The following is a 16432-nucleotide window of genomic DNA, read 5'->3' on the forward strand; positions in this document are numbered from 1 at the left end:
CGGGGAAGTGAAACATTAGAGGGTAAGATGAGCAAGAATTCAAACACATTCTTTCAGTTTATTAAGGGGAACAGGATAACGCGGGAGAGAATTGGGAGTATTAGGGACCAAGGGGGTGCACGGAGCCAGAGAATATGTTAAACACGGACTTTCTTTCGGCCTACAGTTTGAAGAAGGAGTTCCTGGATTCAGGGAGAGTGACCGTGTGAGCCTTGAGTGAATTGATGCAGAAGCTGACGAAGTATTGGAAGTTTATGCGGGAAAGAGAGTGGGCAAATCCACAGATCAGGATGAGCTGTATCTTAGGCTGACGTGGAAGATAAGTGAGGAGATTACAGTCTCTTAACTTTTCATTGTTGTTTTGCCCCTGGTCACAAAGAAGGTGTGATAGGACAGGATACTATCTAATATTGATACAACTTTCAAACAGAGTGCTAGAAATACCTCCAAGTCTCACATCAGTGAGAGGGAAACAATTGTAGAAAATTCTGTGGGCTATTGAGGCTGGCTCATTAAATATATTCAGTGTTGAAGCAGACTGATTTTCATACAAGGTTTATGGGGAAAATGTAGACAAGTAGAATGGTGGATGATCAAAATCTATCTCACCTAATTGAGTGGAAAAGCAGACTCAGTGAACGGGTGGACATACTGTTGTCCCCATGTCGAATTGTATCATTTTTACAATAGCCTTGTATTCACTGGAACATCAAGCTCTCTCGCTATGGAGTGAGACACAGTTTGGAATGCAGTCAACGGATTCAATGAATTAATAAATACACTACTATTAGACAGAAAGGACCAAGGGACTGTGACAACGCAGATTGGCTGTCGGGGTGATGATTAGCATCAGCGCACTCAGCACTACCAAAAGGAAGACCTCAGTAAGACGCCCTCTAAGACCAGGCAGTGACCTTGGCTGGAGAGCAGGTCGTCAATGGCCAGGTATGAAGGAGTGCTTAATAACCAAGTGCTACATCACTGCAGTGTCTCTCTTTCCCTAACCAAAGCTAAATGTGAAGGGGTAGAGAGAGACATGCTGTTGGTAGCAGAGTAAGTAGTAATGTTTGGCTTAAGAGGGTTTGGAACGCAGCAGCTCAGCAAAAACTAACGGCAAGGCCAAATAAATTCCTTTCAGCTTTAGTGTTGCAGCAGTGGGGATAGCAGTTAAGACAGTTGTTCGTTCCTCCGACGGGATGTGGGAGCTCAGGTAAGTTTCCACTGTCCCTGAAGACTACACGTGTGGAAAGTGAACCCAGCTGCAACTCCTGGGCGACCGTGTTCGGGAGCTGGAGCTGAATGCATTCAGGATCATCGGAGATACTGAGAACTTCATAGATAAGAGCTTTCTTGTTGTGGTCACACCGAAGACCCGCAACAATCATGACTGTAATATCCCAGTCCCACGTTAAGAGCCATGCCATGAGTTCATCAGGCTAACGTGTCAGTCCTGTTGCATGTAAATAAAGAAAATTTAATCCAACAGGCAGTCCTTGCTTCCTGTTGTGTTCTAGACAGAGAGGAGGTGAGCGACGACCTGGAATGGCGAACGGAGTAGGCAGAGAGTGCAGGAATCCACTGTGGCCAATCCCGTCGAAAACAAGTACACCGTTTTGAATACTGTTCAGGGAATGATGTTTCAGGGAAAAGCAGCAGTAGCCAAGTTGGTGGCATTACCATTGACTCTGGGGCACAGTGGGAAATGGTAACTGTAAACAGGACCTGAGAGACAGGAGAGTCGATTGTTAGAGGGACAGTTCGGAGATTCAGTGGCCTCAAACGGGAATCCAAGAAGGTGTGTTACCTCCCAGGGTCCAGGATGTCTCCGAGTGCCTGCAGAAAATTCTCAAGGGGGAGGGGAGCAGCCAGAAGTCATTGTGCACGTTGGCACAAATTACACAGGCAGATGTAGGAATGTGGTCCTACAGAGTGATTACTGAGAGGTGGAGAATAGTTAAAATCTAGGATCTTGACGGTGGTAATCTCCTGATTACTTCCATTGTAATGATCTAATTAAAGTAAGAGCAGGAGGATATGGCAAATAAATAAGCAACTAAAGAATTGGTGTGCGGGTGGGGGGGGGGGGGGGAAGAGAGATTCAAATTTTTAGATCATTGGGGTCTTTTCTATGACAGGGTTGACCTGATCAGGAGAGACAGGTGGCACATGCAATGGGGAGGAGACCAATATCTTGTTGGCGAATTTTGCTAGTGCTACAAGGGAAGGTTTAAATGATATTGGCGAGGACGGTTATCTTTATGATCAGGGAGTCAAGTGCGAGGCCCAAATGAGATACAGTAATCAGAAACAGTAAAGTGGAGAGACAGGTTAGGTTGGAACACGACAGGGAGCAAGGAATGCCTGTTGGATTATTTCGATGCAAGAGGGCTGGCAGGTCAGACCAATAAACTAAGGGCGTGGATAGCAACGTGTGATTGCGATAATACAGCCTTTATAAAAACATGGCTAAGCGAGGGCCAGGACTGGCAGCTGAACTTACCAGGATATAGGTGCTTTAGGTGGGACAGGGATGCTGGTAGGAGGGTAGGATGAGTTGAATTTCTGATTAATGTGATTATCACAGCAGTAATCAGAGATAAAATAACTGACCAATCATCCAGTGAGGCCTTGTGGGCGGAGCTAAGAAGTAGGAAGTGGATGATGATGTCACCGGCATCGTACTATCGGCCTCCAAATAGCGAACGTGAATTAGAGTATCAAATATGCAGGGATAATGGAAACATTCAGGAGCAATGTGGTTGTCATAAGAGTGGATTTTCATTTTTGTTACAGACTAAGACTGCCAGAGCGTCAAGGGATTTGATGGAATGGAATCCGATAAGTGAATTCAGGAACGTTTCCTCAAGCAGTATGTAGAGGGTCCTACTTGGGAAGGGGCAAAAGTCGAACAACTCTTGAGAAACAGAGCAGGACAGGTGACTGAGGTGACAGTCGGGGAGCACTTTGGGACCAGTGACCATCGTTCTATTAGTTTGCAAATAGCTATGGAGTGGTACAAAACTGGTTCACAGGTGCAAGTTCTAACTTGTGACAAGGTGAATGTTGATGGGGTTGGACAGGATCTTGTAGGGGTCAACTGGAGCAGTTTGTTTGCAAGTGAATGGACCGCTGGATAGTGGGAGGCCTTTAAGTGTGAGATAGCTCGACTTCAAGGTTTTTATGTTCCTGTAACAGTGAAGGGCAAGGTTGGCAGCAATGGGGAACACAGGATGCCAAGAGATATTTAGGCATTGACTGAAAAAAGGGGGATGCGTGGCTCAGGCACAGGCAACTGGGATCAAGGGAATCCCTGGCGGTATATAGGGAATGTAGGAGTTTACCTCTGATGGAAATCAAGACGGCAACAAATGTGCTATGAAAGAACCTTAGCTGAGAAGATTAGGATGAATCCAAAGAATTACTTTCAGAGTATGAAAGGAACGCAATAACTAGTTAGAGAATAGGACTACTCAAATACCAAAGTGGACAAATATGTGTGGAACCTTAAGAGATGGACGAGGTCCGAGTCAAATATTTCTTTTCTATATTTACCCTGGAGAAAGACATAACTACTTGGGAACTTGATGAAGTTAGTGGTGATATCTTAGGTGCAGTCCATATCACAGTAGAGGAGGTTTTGGGCGTACAAGGATGTCTGACGGTGGATTAATCTCAGGGTCCTTAACAAGTATATCCATGAACACTGCAGGGATCGAGAGAAGAACTTGCGGGGACACTGGTTAAATACATTTATCACCATTAAACTAAGTTGAGATTCTGGAAGACTGAAGGAGAACAAATGCTGTGCCCTTGTTCAAAAGGAACTGTAAGAAAAACTCCTGGGAACTATAGAGCAGTAAGTTTAACATCTTTGGTAGGTACAGTACTTGAGAAGATACCATGGAATAAGATGTACATGCATTTGGAAAGGCAGGGTCTGATTAGGAATAGTAAGCATGGCTTTGTGCATGGAGGTTTATGCTTAAAATACTTTTAAAGTTAATTGATGATGTGACCAGGAAGGTTGAGTTGGCAGGGTGTAGAGGTCGAAACGTATGGTGCTGGAAATGCACAGCAGATCAGGCAGCATTCAAGGAACAGGGGAATCGATATTTCAAGCATAAGCCCTTCATCAGGAGTGTCCAAACATCGACACTCCTGCTTCTCGGATGCTGCCTGACCTGTCGTGCTTTTCCAGTGCCACATTTGTTTCTGCTCTGATCTCCAGCATCTGCAGCGATCACTTTCTCCTCTAAGAATTAGTCTGTATGGATTTCAATTACAACAGAACAGGATGAATGTTTTCAGCCCCAGGACACTGATATACAGTTACAGGAGGAGGCTAATCAGGATCAGTCTTACGCAGCAACAGGATCAGTCTATTCAGTTACTTCAAGTCCGTAACACAGGAAATCGAAGGGACCACAAACTGACTGGACTCAGGTACACTGGAATAACACGAGGCCATTAAGCTCCTCAAGCCTGCCCTTCCCTTCAATAACGTCAGGGCTGATCTGGTCTCGCCTGCAATTTCTCTTTCATGCCCAATTCCTTGTAGCCCTTGAATCTCTGACGTGTCAAAATCCATTGACACCCACTCCCACCCCCTTCCCAATCATTTCTATAATACAGCTGTCCGGGACAGAGAGTCCCCAACCGTCTCTACCTTCTGGGAGAAGGAAATAGTCCCCAAACATATACCTTGGCCTATTGACATAAACAAAAGATACGAACTCAGTGTCAGAGTGGATGGCCCTGACATTCCAGCAGGATCTGACGGAGCAAGGTGTCAAGGAGTCTGAATAAGGTTGAACTGAATGGGATCAGGTGTAGACTCCCCACTGGGTCGTTCAGAAAACAATGTGATTGGTGGACAGCAATCCTCTTCGTCCCTGGATATCTCTGTGGGCAATCATCAGGGTAGCTTCTTCGGCACAAACACCTTCAGGTACTTCATCAATGTCTTTCCCTCCATCATTCGATCAGAAGTGAAGATGTTCTGTAGAAATCACATAGAACTTCAAAACCTGAACAACATTCAAGGTAGTTGTTAACGTTCATGTAACAGCATTGTTAGACCCTGAACATTTTCACAGGATAACAAGAGGAGCTCTTTCAGCATCTCAAGCTGGTTTCACAGGAATGTGAGAAAGCCATTCAGCCCATTGAAACAATTGGACAAGCAGCCTCAAAGCCAATTCACTCTTTCCTGCCTATTACACCTGAAGAGATTTTAAAAAAATGTAAATATTGAAAAGCAGCCGGCTGGAAGACCACACTAAGCAAAGCAGCATCAGGAGGTGGAGTAGTCAACACCTTGGGTGTAACAGTTCTTCAGAAGTGGGAATGGACGTAAGGAGGTTTACAATAAAGAAGCGGCGTGGGGAGGAGGAGGTGGTGTGGTGAGGTGGGGATGGATCAACACTGGTAAAGGCTACCACCGGGTTAGTTGATTGGAGGAATTAATACAGTTGGAAGCTGGAAGAAGGGTGGATCAGAGGAATGGAAGGGAGATGGACGGGCTGGGAAGGGAGGGGGAGGTCATGGGAAGAGAGTGGGAGGGATTGGCAAGGGAGTCAGCAGATTGGAAGGGAAGTTATTTGAAATTGGAGAACTCAGTGTTCTTGAGACACTGACACATCAAAACGAAGAGGCCATTCTGCCCCTCCATACGGTGATACTGAAACAGGAGGATGTCTTTGATGCTGCAACATGAAACAGAGACTGCACAGACCTACTGCTCCATGTTGTTCTTCCTGACTCCATTGCTCATGGTACACACGTGCTAAGTTAACATGGTTTGCTGACTGTGTGGAGGGAAAGTGAATGATGTGTACCAACTTCCGAAGAGGCCTATTCCATCACCGAGATGTTATGGACGAGTTTAGATTACTCAAAACATTCTTATGCAAACAGCCCAGAGCATAACTTTGCAATTTGTTTCATTAAGTGTACAATGAAAATTACGTGGAGTAGTTTAGCTATGTTGACTACTGGATTTTAAAACAGACAACAACTTTATTCTCAAAAGTACACAAGGAAACACAAAGAACAGAATAAAGTACCCCTACAGAACTCACCCAATCCAGCTAGACTTAATTATGCTGTTCCGAATGCACATAACAGTTCCAATAAGCAAACTCGCTTTGAAAACCAGTATAAATGGAACACAAGCTTACAATTTGAAGTTGAAGGGCAGAAAAGAGAGAGTTTCCACACAGCTCCCTGTTGAACTTCCCAGTTCAAGATTCACCTGAAAGCTGCTCAGCTCAGCTCAGCTCAGCTAGTTCAGCTAAATGAGCTCACTACTCCCCTTTCATTATACAGGTCACTTCTAAATCACGACCACTTTAGCCTGAAATCTCAACTGTTTACTGATACACAAAAGGCCACTGAAAATCCTTTTAGTCTCTTTACCAAACCAGACTGACCAGAATCAGGCCCCGTATTATTGTCCCTCTGAAAAAAATGAAGGACAGAATCCACCTGAGCCAAGAATAAGCTTCTTGACAAAAAAGGGACTAGCTTTGTGACGCCTCCCCCCTTAAAAAAATAAACCATCAATACCAAAATATGGCTGCATTTTTAACCATTCAAACCCAGTTGGTAGTAAAAAAAAAACGCACATATACACTATAGCAACTGTAAACAGGCAAACATGCACAACCCCATGCAAATTCAGGCCGCCCTACACCCACAACCAAATGCCTCCATATCTCATTCAAGTTTCTGTATCGCATCAGCAATCACGTTTTCACAACATGCCACATGCACAATTGTCATAATGAATGGCTCCAACTATAAGGTCCATCGAAACAGTCTGGAATTTTTGTCCTTAATTTTTTTCCACAAATATCAATGGGTTGTGATCGTCGTATACAATTGTCTCGGGTGCATCGCTGGTGATATAGGACTGAAATGCTGTCATGCCAACACCAAGCTTAAATTCTCTTTATCCACTGTTGAATACTTCTGTTGATGAAGTTCAACTTCCTGGAAAAATATCCGATTGTTCTTTTGACTCCCTTGTCTTCTTCCTGCAGGAGCACTGCACCGACCCCCACATCACTGGCATCGATAGCCACCTTGAATGGCTTCGTGTAATACAGTGGGGCTCATACTGGGGGCAGTGGTTAACAAAGTTTTTAGGCTGGCAAATGCCTTTTGACAGTTTGCAATCCACTGAGAGTTCTTGCCCTTTTTTAATAATTTGGTGAGTGGAGCAGCCACACTGCTAAAGTTTGGCACAAACATTCAATAAAATCCAGTCAATCCCAGGAACCGTAATATTACTTTTTATAGATTATGTGGGAATTTTCCCACTACTTACATTTTTGTATCTCATGGGGCTATTGGTCCATGTCCAATAACATGGCCTAGGAACGTGACTTGGGCTTTCACAAATTCACTTTTAGCAAGATTTGTTACAGTTTTGACTTTGTCATCGCCCCCACATCACTGTCGGGTACAATCTGGCTTTGACATCATGACTATAGGTGAGTTCCAGTCACTACAACTCACCTCGATTGTGCCATCTTCGAGCATTCGTTCTATCTCTTTCTGAACCTGTGCCAACTTTGGAGGGTTATGCCTATAAGGATGTTGCTTAATCGGAACAGCATCTCCTATATCTACATCATGCACAATTATGCTAGTACTTCCAAGTTTACTTCTGTATATATCTCAAAGTGATAATAATAAATCTTTTAGGTCATTTCGATTTTTGTGTGGAAGGTAACTCAATAATCTATGCTAATTTTTGAAAACTTTCTCATTGTTCAATTTGATTTGAGGAATGTCCCATTCAGAATCCTCTGAACTTTGTTCTTCTTTCTGTGCTGTAATCATGAACACCTTCTCCCCTTGCTTTCTTTCACTATCAAACTATCTTTTGAGCACATTCACATGACACACTTTGTGAGATTTCTTCCTGTCTGGAGTAATTAGCAAATAGTTCATCGCACTAAATTTCTTATCAATTTGATAAGGTACGCAAAACCTTGTTTTTAAAGACTCACCTGTTACTGGAAAGAACACCAATGCCTTATTCCCAATTGCAAAATTGTAAATTTGATTTCTTATCCACTTTCTGTTTCATTGTATGCTGTGGTACTTTTAAATGCTGTCTAGCCAAGTCTCCAGCTCTATTTAATCGTTCTCTAAAATTTGACACATTGTCCAAATGGGTGGTCTCTGAATTCTGACTTAATAATTTCTCCTTCATCAATTTTAATGGTCCTCCTAGTTCTTGTCTAAAATTAATTCAAATGGACTGAATTTGGTCCATTCATTCTGTGCATCTCTGATCGCAAAATGTTCAAAAGAAATTTCCTTATTGCAATCATCTGGATAATCCTGACCATAAACGCTGAACATGGTCTTCAGTTTTTGATGCCATCTCTCTCATGCTCTCTGTGACTCTGGATAGTGAGCAGTAGATTTGAATTGTTTTATTCCCAAGTTATCCATCGCCTCCTTGAATAGTTTGGATGTGAAGTTTGATCGTTGATCTGACTGTATCATTTTTGGTCGTCCGTATCTCGAAATAATATTAAGCTTTTTTCTACAACCTTTTTAGATGTAATGCAGCATAATGAGATTGCCTCTGGATATCTAGTCTACACATCCATTATTGTTAATAAGTACTTATTCCCACCTTTTGTTTGTGGTAGGGGACCTATGCAATCAATCAAGACTATTGTGAGGGGGTCATCAAATGCTGGAATAGATATTAAAGGTGCAAGTTTTACTACTGTCTACGTGATATGTTTGACACCTCTGGCAAACTTCAGCTACATCTTTGTATAGTCCAGCCCTGCAAACAAATCCTTATATTTTAGCTGGTGTTGTCCTCACCCCAAAATGACCTCCAACTGGTAGCTCAAGTCCCAATCGCGGCACCTCCTTTCTGTACCCAACTGGCAAAACAATTTGATGAATTTCTGCCCAAGTCTGATCTGATTGAAAGTGTGGTGGTCTCCATTTCTTCATTAAGAAATGATTTGTTAAGTAATAACAGACAGGAATGCTTTCTTTCTTGCTTGCTAAATGCCTTTTGATATAACTGTTTTAATTCCTCATCTATCTTTCTGCTGCAAGTCAATCAACTTAGCAGAGCTAAAAGTAATTGCATGCTCTCCAACTTGCTCCTTCTACTTATCTGATCAAAATAAGATTCGGATAACTCTACATCAGCTTCCTTTTGATCCCTCCTGCTTGAACCTGAACATTGTGATCTGTGATCACACAGTCAGGGAAAGTTCCTGGATAAACATTCTCCACGTCTTCCATTGCCTGCATCTCCACTGGATTTTCAACTAGAGTAGGCAGCACGCCTACCAGCGAATCAGCTATATCATTTGCAAGTATAAATTTTATTCCTGGAGCTGAGAGTTTGGGGTCCAGTACTCCTATCACACATTATCCACTGTTCTCCCTTTACATAACTGAGTTATTTTTGTCACACGATGAATTCTTGTTACCAGCACATATTCTGGCAATTGTCTCTCAGGCGTGTATATCTTCTCATCCCTCAGTATTGCAGACTGAGAAGATCCTCTACCTTTTAATATTGTAACAGTCTTACCTATGACTCCTGGCCTATGTGAATAATCTTTACCCTTGTATGTAAATTTTAAGCATATTTGGCACATATTCCTTGATCAACTTCTGATCATCTTGTACACTCTGAGGCAGTTGTCTAACTTCCCTTATGCTTCTTGTTACTGGACCAACAAATCTTCCAGGGTTGTCTGGTTTTCCTACATCTGGTTTTCCTAGCGCACCAACACAGTGATTTTGTGTGGCCCATTTTATTACAATGAAAACACCGAGGGCATTTAGCAAGCAAGAGAGTGAATGCATTCCTATCTGTTACTACTGAACAAATGATGTCTTAATGATGAAATGGAGGCCATCACTTCTTTATCCCTCTCAAGGGTTTGTTTATAAACCTGTGGTAAATTATCCTTATTGTCTTTACTGAGATCTACCTTTTCCTTTCCACGTGAGGATATCCCTTTGCTGCAATTTCTATCCCCCATGGACTTAAATAGATTCTGGAAACCAAACTGAGTTTATGGACCAACTGATAATCATCAGCCACTTTAGCTGATATCTTTGCTGTTTTAATTCTCTTTTTATCCACATGAGGTCGCACTGGTTCAAGCAGTGAATTTTTGAATTTCTCCAAATTACTTACCGCTCGAAGTACAACATAGGATTGCTCGCTTTTTTCAAGCTCTTATTCAACTATCAAAATTACTCTATTTGATCATTTCAAAATCAATGTAGTTTTGACGAGGATCCATCGTTAGATTCCAGAAACCAGATTCGTCCTCTGATAGGGATACGAATGCCTCACTAGCCCGACCTAAAATTTCCGTTTGGATTAACAAAACCTACATTGTCTCTGGCCATTGCATTTGTCTAGCCACCTTTTCAAATGAGTTGAAAAAGCTTTCCGTATCCTTCTTATCAAACTTAGGCAATGCTTGACCGAGAATAGGCTTCTGACTATCAGGCATTTGCTCATCCTCACTCATTTCCTTAATAACCCTACCCTCAGCCTTTATCTCCAGTTCCTTTACGCTGACTTTCCTTTTTAAAGTGTCAGTTTTTGTCGTTCAAAAGCTCTCTCTTTCTTTCTCCTCTGCTGCTCTCTCTTTTTCCATCTCTTCTGCTGCTGTTTTTTACTCTCTTCTGCTTTTAAACGTAACTCTAACTGTTTCATTTCTGCTGCCCTTCCCTTAAATCTCGCCGCTAACTGACGCTGCCTCATTTGCAATTGAATTCTTGCCAGCTCTGTTGATTCTGATGGTTTCTCCAGCAAACGTAAATGACGAGCTACTGCTCTAAGTATCTCTCCTTCCCTCACAGAAACAGGCAAGTCCAATTCCAGCTTCACTGCTAATTTCTGCAGCTTGGTCTTATTCATTTTTTTGAAACCTTCAAAAGTCATTGGATCCACATCCAGAAAACGTTTGGCGACTGAAACAGCCATTGCTATCCAAAGCTTCATCTACCCAACAGACCCAACACCCGAAATAAAGACACGAGCAACTCACACTCGCTGTGTAAACTCCCGCAAAGAGCCCCCAGTCTGATATGGACTGGGCTAGACCACTCAAAGCACTCTTAAGTAGGCCGCCCAGAGTATAACATTGCAACTTGTTTCGGTAAGTGCACAATGTAAATTACCCGGGCTAAGTTAGCGAGGTTGTCTACTAGATTTTGAAACAGACAAAAACTGTATTCAAAAAGACAAAAAATTACACAATGAAATGCAAAGAACAGAATAAAGAAACCCTACTGAACTTAACCTATGCAGATAGACTTAGTTATGCTGTTCCAAATATACACAACAGTCACAATAGGCAAACTCCATCTAAAGACCAGTATAAATGGAGCACATGCTTTCAGGTTAAAAATGAAGGGCAGAAGTCTCATCTGTTTACATATAAGCAAAAGGCCTCTCGAAATTCTTTTCATCTCTGTACCAAAGAAGACTGATCGGAGTCAGGCCCCGTTTTATTGTCCCTCTGATAAACATGAACGACAGGGTGTCCTTGAGCCAAGGAACAGCTTTTAAACCAGAAAAGGACTAGCGTTGTGGCAGAAAATAATAGGCTAGTGTTCTGTACGGGGGGTCAGTAGTTGGCGGGAATGGCGAACTCTATCAGAATTCGATTGCTGACAGATTTGTGAAAAACATAACGTTCAGTGCAGGCTTACATACCAATTGCACATTGAGATGATGATAGTTCATTCGAACCGGGAGCTCTCTCTCAACCAACATGGTGGGAGGTGGGGGGGTGGGGGGGGAGTGTCCAGAGAGCTATGTACATTATCATGGAGTCATAGAGTCCTATAGCACGGAGACAGGCCTTTAGCCCAAACTGGTTCATGCTGACCAAAATGTCCATCCATGCTCAGTCCATTTCCCTGCACTTGGCCCATATCGTTGTCAATGTTGCCTATCTATATATTTGTCCAAATGTGAAGTCGTGTATTGCAGGAGACACACTATATTTCACGCTATCAACGTTTTGTTCTGGAAATAATGAGTGTTAGTGCATAACGCTCAAGTTTTAATGCAATCAGTTTTTATTATTTTTGTAGCATTACAGATTAAACACTAATTTCCTTCACACTCTTCTCATTGTGCTATCACTACAGGGATTAGTCTGGTGAAACTCCTTTATTCTGTCTCTATGTAGCAAGTAAATCATTCATTATAATGAAGAGAAAATCTGCTCACGGTGTCCCACGTACTATCTCAAGAACACTACAAATGCAAGAAGATGGCTTCACTCTTACAGTTTAATCATTTTGCAATGAATTTACTGTCAGTGACTCATGACCAAGGTCATTCAGCTCATTTTCAACAGGAGCATTTCCCATTATCTCGGCTTCTCATAAATACAAAATTAAAAATGATGGTAAGTTTTGCCAAATCATGTCTTTGCCTTATGAAGCAAAGCCAATCCAACAGCATCATCACTATTGACATTGGTGATGTTTGGAGATGCTGAGGAGGTAATGGCCTAGCTGTATGATCTCTGGAATATTAATTCAGGGACCCAGGTAATGACACTGAAACCGGATTAGAATTCCACCTCGGCAAATGTTGGAACTTGAATTCAATAAAAATTCAAGAATTAAGTATCAAATAAAACAATGAAACCATTGTCGATTGTCCTACCTTATACCCCATGCCCTTCAGGGAAGGAAATCCAACATCTTCACCTGATCAGGCTTACGTGTGACACCAGACGCACCTTAATGTGGTTAACTCTCATTTGCAGTTTGAAATGGCCAAGCCAGCCATTCAGTTACATTAGTCACTATAAAGTCTCAAAGAAATGAAACCGGTCAGAACTAAGCACTGACTACTCATTGCCCACGGCCTGCACTGGTCAACAAGGCAGCTCACAAACACCTTCTCAAGGACAATGGTGAAATGGAATTAAATATTGGCCCAGCATCCCATTAATGAATAAAGGAATATGTTTACACTAAGGGAAGAGAGACAAAGTGACATGTCTCACTTTAAACAGTAACTCTGATATATACCTTACATGGTCACAGTTTTCAGTAATATCGTAACAGGAGAAAAATAAATAAGGTTAATCGCGTTTGTTTTCCATCCCAGCTAATCATCAAAAATCCGTTTGTTTGCTTCTTTCCCTCTGTCGTTCCCTTTCTCTACCTATTCTACTCAGTCCTTCTCGCCTTTACAACAGACGTCCCTGTCACCAATATCAATCACACTATTTCCCAGCGGCGTTCACTTCTGATGTCTGGTCATTGGACTCAAAATGTCCATTCTTTTTTTCTCTCGATCTGATGCTGCCAAATCTGCTCGATGTCTCTGGCACTTCCTCGTTCTTTTTTATTCTGGTCTCTTGCATCATTCCTTGATTTATTTAACCTTTACTGTTGTTATTACATGGGATGTCTGCATCGCTGACAGGGGCAGTATTTGTTGACCCTTTACTGTGAGCTTATTCCCGAAGGTAGTACAGAGCCAAGCACATTGCTGTGGGTCTGATGTCAGTCTTAAGCCAGATCAGGTAATAATACTAGATTTCTTTTCCAAACTACATCAGTGAAATAGATAAACTTATAGACTAAATGCTGGTGATGCTATGGTTATAATTATTGAAAATTAATTATCTTTCCAATTCCTGAAATTTGTATTTACGTTCTGACATAATTTGTTGTAAGATGTGAACAGTGCCTTTATCTGTAATAACATGTGCCTTGAGTTACATTGCATGCAACAGTATTACACTGACACAGCGTCCCTATCATGAGTTTACTTTATAGACCAGAACAAGGTAGTGATCGATATATTTGCAACTGAAATCATGCTTAGAGGAGACCTGTAACCATAAAGGCATGAATAATGGCTTATTAAGCGTCAGCATTGATGCCAAGATGGTGACTGAGGATATTATCGAGCTGATAATGGATAGGTTTGATGATGGACAGAATACAGAGACATAAATGAATTCCGGGTAAAAATGTTCTTCAGGATTGTGAACAAACTTGCACTCAGGTGTTTGTGAGGGCGCGACTGTGGACAGTTCTGAAATTTGTGGATAATGAATGGAATTTGCATTTGAAACTGAAGACAACATTTGCCGTCTTTGCCAAATACCATTGTCGATTGTAACAGAAATAGCAAGGAAATTCGCTATGGTTTATGGGATTAGTAAATGGATAGAGATGGAGGTACTTACCAGGAACACCAACAATAGGAGAGGAACCTGTCTGAATAATCATCAGTACACCGTATATCCGATCTGATAATGTCGACTGATACCACGAAAGATAGAAAAGACCCGAGGACAAACTCCTGTCCATTGTTTCAGCATTCCAGTCTAATGTTAGCAGATTCTGATCCATTAATGGTACACTCCAGACTAATGTCAGATGTATATCTCTCCTCTTCCGGTCTCTGCTGCTGCTGAGCACTGTTAGTGGCAGAGGTGATGTATCTGCTGATACAATGGCAAAAAGCATTGCAAGAAACCCCTTTCTAATAGGAGAGGGAAACCGTCCAGTGACATCTTTATTTTTCCATGGAGACTGACATCAATCATTGTCACTGAACAAACAGGCGTTGTTCAATTTCAATACTGTTACCACCTGAACCTCCACCACCACCCCTCTCAAAAACCACAATCCAGATTTTGTTAACGTGCTGATCGCTCCTCGATTAGAACATGCACTAACCAATATATTTACAGTGGCTACATTGACACTCCCTTACACAGGAAATGTGGATTTGACTGGCAATTCCTTTCATTGACCTAATGAGGCAATTTTGTATCTTCAGCACTCAATATGCTTCAGCACCTTTTCTTAAAATAAACTCACAAACACCTTATCACACTTTATCGGCTTCAAGGCATAAAGACTTACATTGTTTGTATTCAGTCCAAAGCCAAATATGGCATATGTTGTCACTAAGCCGGTCCTTCTACAAAGTTATATAATTCTTGAATTTTCTTCTTCAGTGAGGTTCCAAATGACCCAAGATTCCAATATGTCTGAGTTTTGAAAGGTTCATTTGGGGTCCTTTTGTTTATACCTAACTGGTAATGCCTCAGACAGAACACTTTCAAGTCTTTGTATCATAAAGCGGACGTGGCCAGCTCTCTAGCTGGGCAGATCAATTCAGTTTGGGGGTTAGCTGAGTTAGGGTCACTGTTAAAATTGGACGCTCTCCCCCTCCTTCTCTTCCGACCTCATCACCTGTAAGCTTTTTGTATCAGATTTACTTTTTGTGATAAAGCATTTGTTTAAAACAGCAGCTCTTGCAGTTAACAAAAGGTGTTTTGGAGATGGGAGAATCGAACTTGGGAGTTTTGCAAAATACACATAATTTCAAGCTGTGGGAATTAGTAGACAAGCTGGAGTTGAAGCTACCTCCTAATGTGAGGAAAGATGAGATGATTGCAGCAGTAGCTCAGCATTCCAAATTGCTGGAAACTCCATTGGTGTCTGTAGAAATAGCTAAACTGCAATCACAAATAAAGCAGCTTGAGTTCGAAACAGAAATGAAGCAGTTTGCGTTCCGACTAATATTAAAAGAGAAACAAAGAAAATGAAATGGATTTATCCAGGTAAGAGAAAGAAATAATGGCTTTACCAGGAGAGAAACAAAAACAGAGAGCGTTCAAGCTTCAGAGATGGACACAGAATGGGAAGTCAGCTGAATACGATGGTGATGAAAGCTGAAGATAAGCTTAGTTTGCAACAGTGTGAGGATGAGCAAACACATGGTAGTCAAATGCCTGGTGAGATACTTTTTAAGTACATTCACGCCTTCCCTAAATTTGATGAGTAAGGTATGGAAATCTTTAATTTCATTTGGAATAGTGGCTAAACAATTGCAGTGGCCAGTGGCCATGTGGGTTTTGTTGATCCAAACGCAACTTGTAGGAATCTTAGGAGTGACCCTGGTTAAACCTATATTGAGTTTGAAAAGGTCAAAGAAAGTAATTTTGATAAATGGGTAAGAACTTTAAAAATCGAGCAAATCTATGATGCACTTAGAGAGATAGTTATTTTGGAGGAATTGAAAGGTTCACTGCCTGAGGTAGTGCAAACTCTTGTGTAAGAGCAGAGAGTTAAAACAGAAAGATTAGCAGCTGAAGAGGCAGATGATTATGAATTATTCCATAAAACACATTTTGGCTTCCAGAATCAATTTCAGTCCACGAGGGATAGGAATTGGGGCAAAGAGATATCCTCACGTGGAAAGGATAGGTAGATCACAGTGAAGATCAGAAGGATAACTTACCACAGGGTAAAAAGGAAACCCTTGAAGGGGACAAAGAAGCTAAAAAGCTCCGGTGTTTTCGTTGCAATAAATTAGGTCACAGGAAATCACTGTGTTTGCGGGCTATGGAAAAGAAAA

Source organism: Chiloscyllium punctatum, chromosome 21, assembly GCF_047496795.1.
Source record: "Chiloscyllium punctatum isolate Juve2018m chromosome 21, sChiPun1.3, whole genome shotgun sequence".
NCBI classification, from domain to species: Eukaryota; Metazoa; Chordata; class Chondrichthyes; order Orectolobiformes; family Hemiscylliidae; genus Chiloscyllium; species Chiloscyllium punctatum.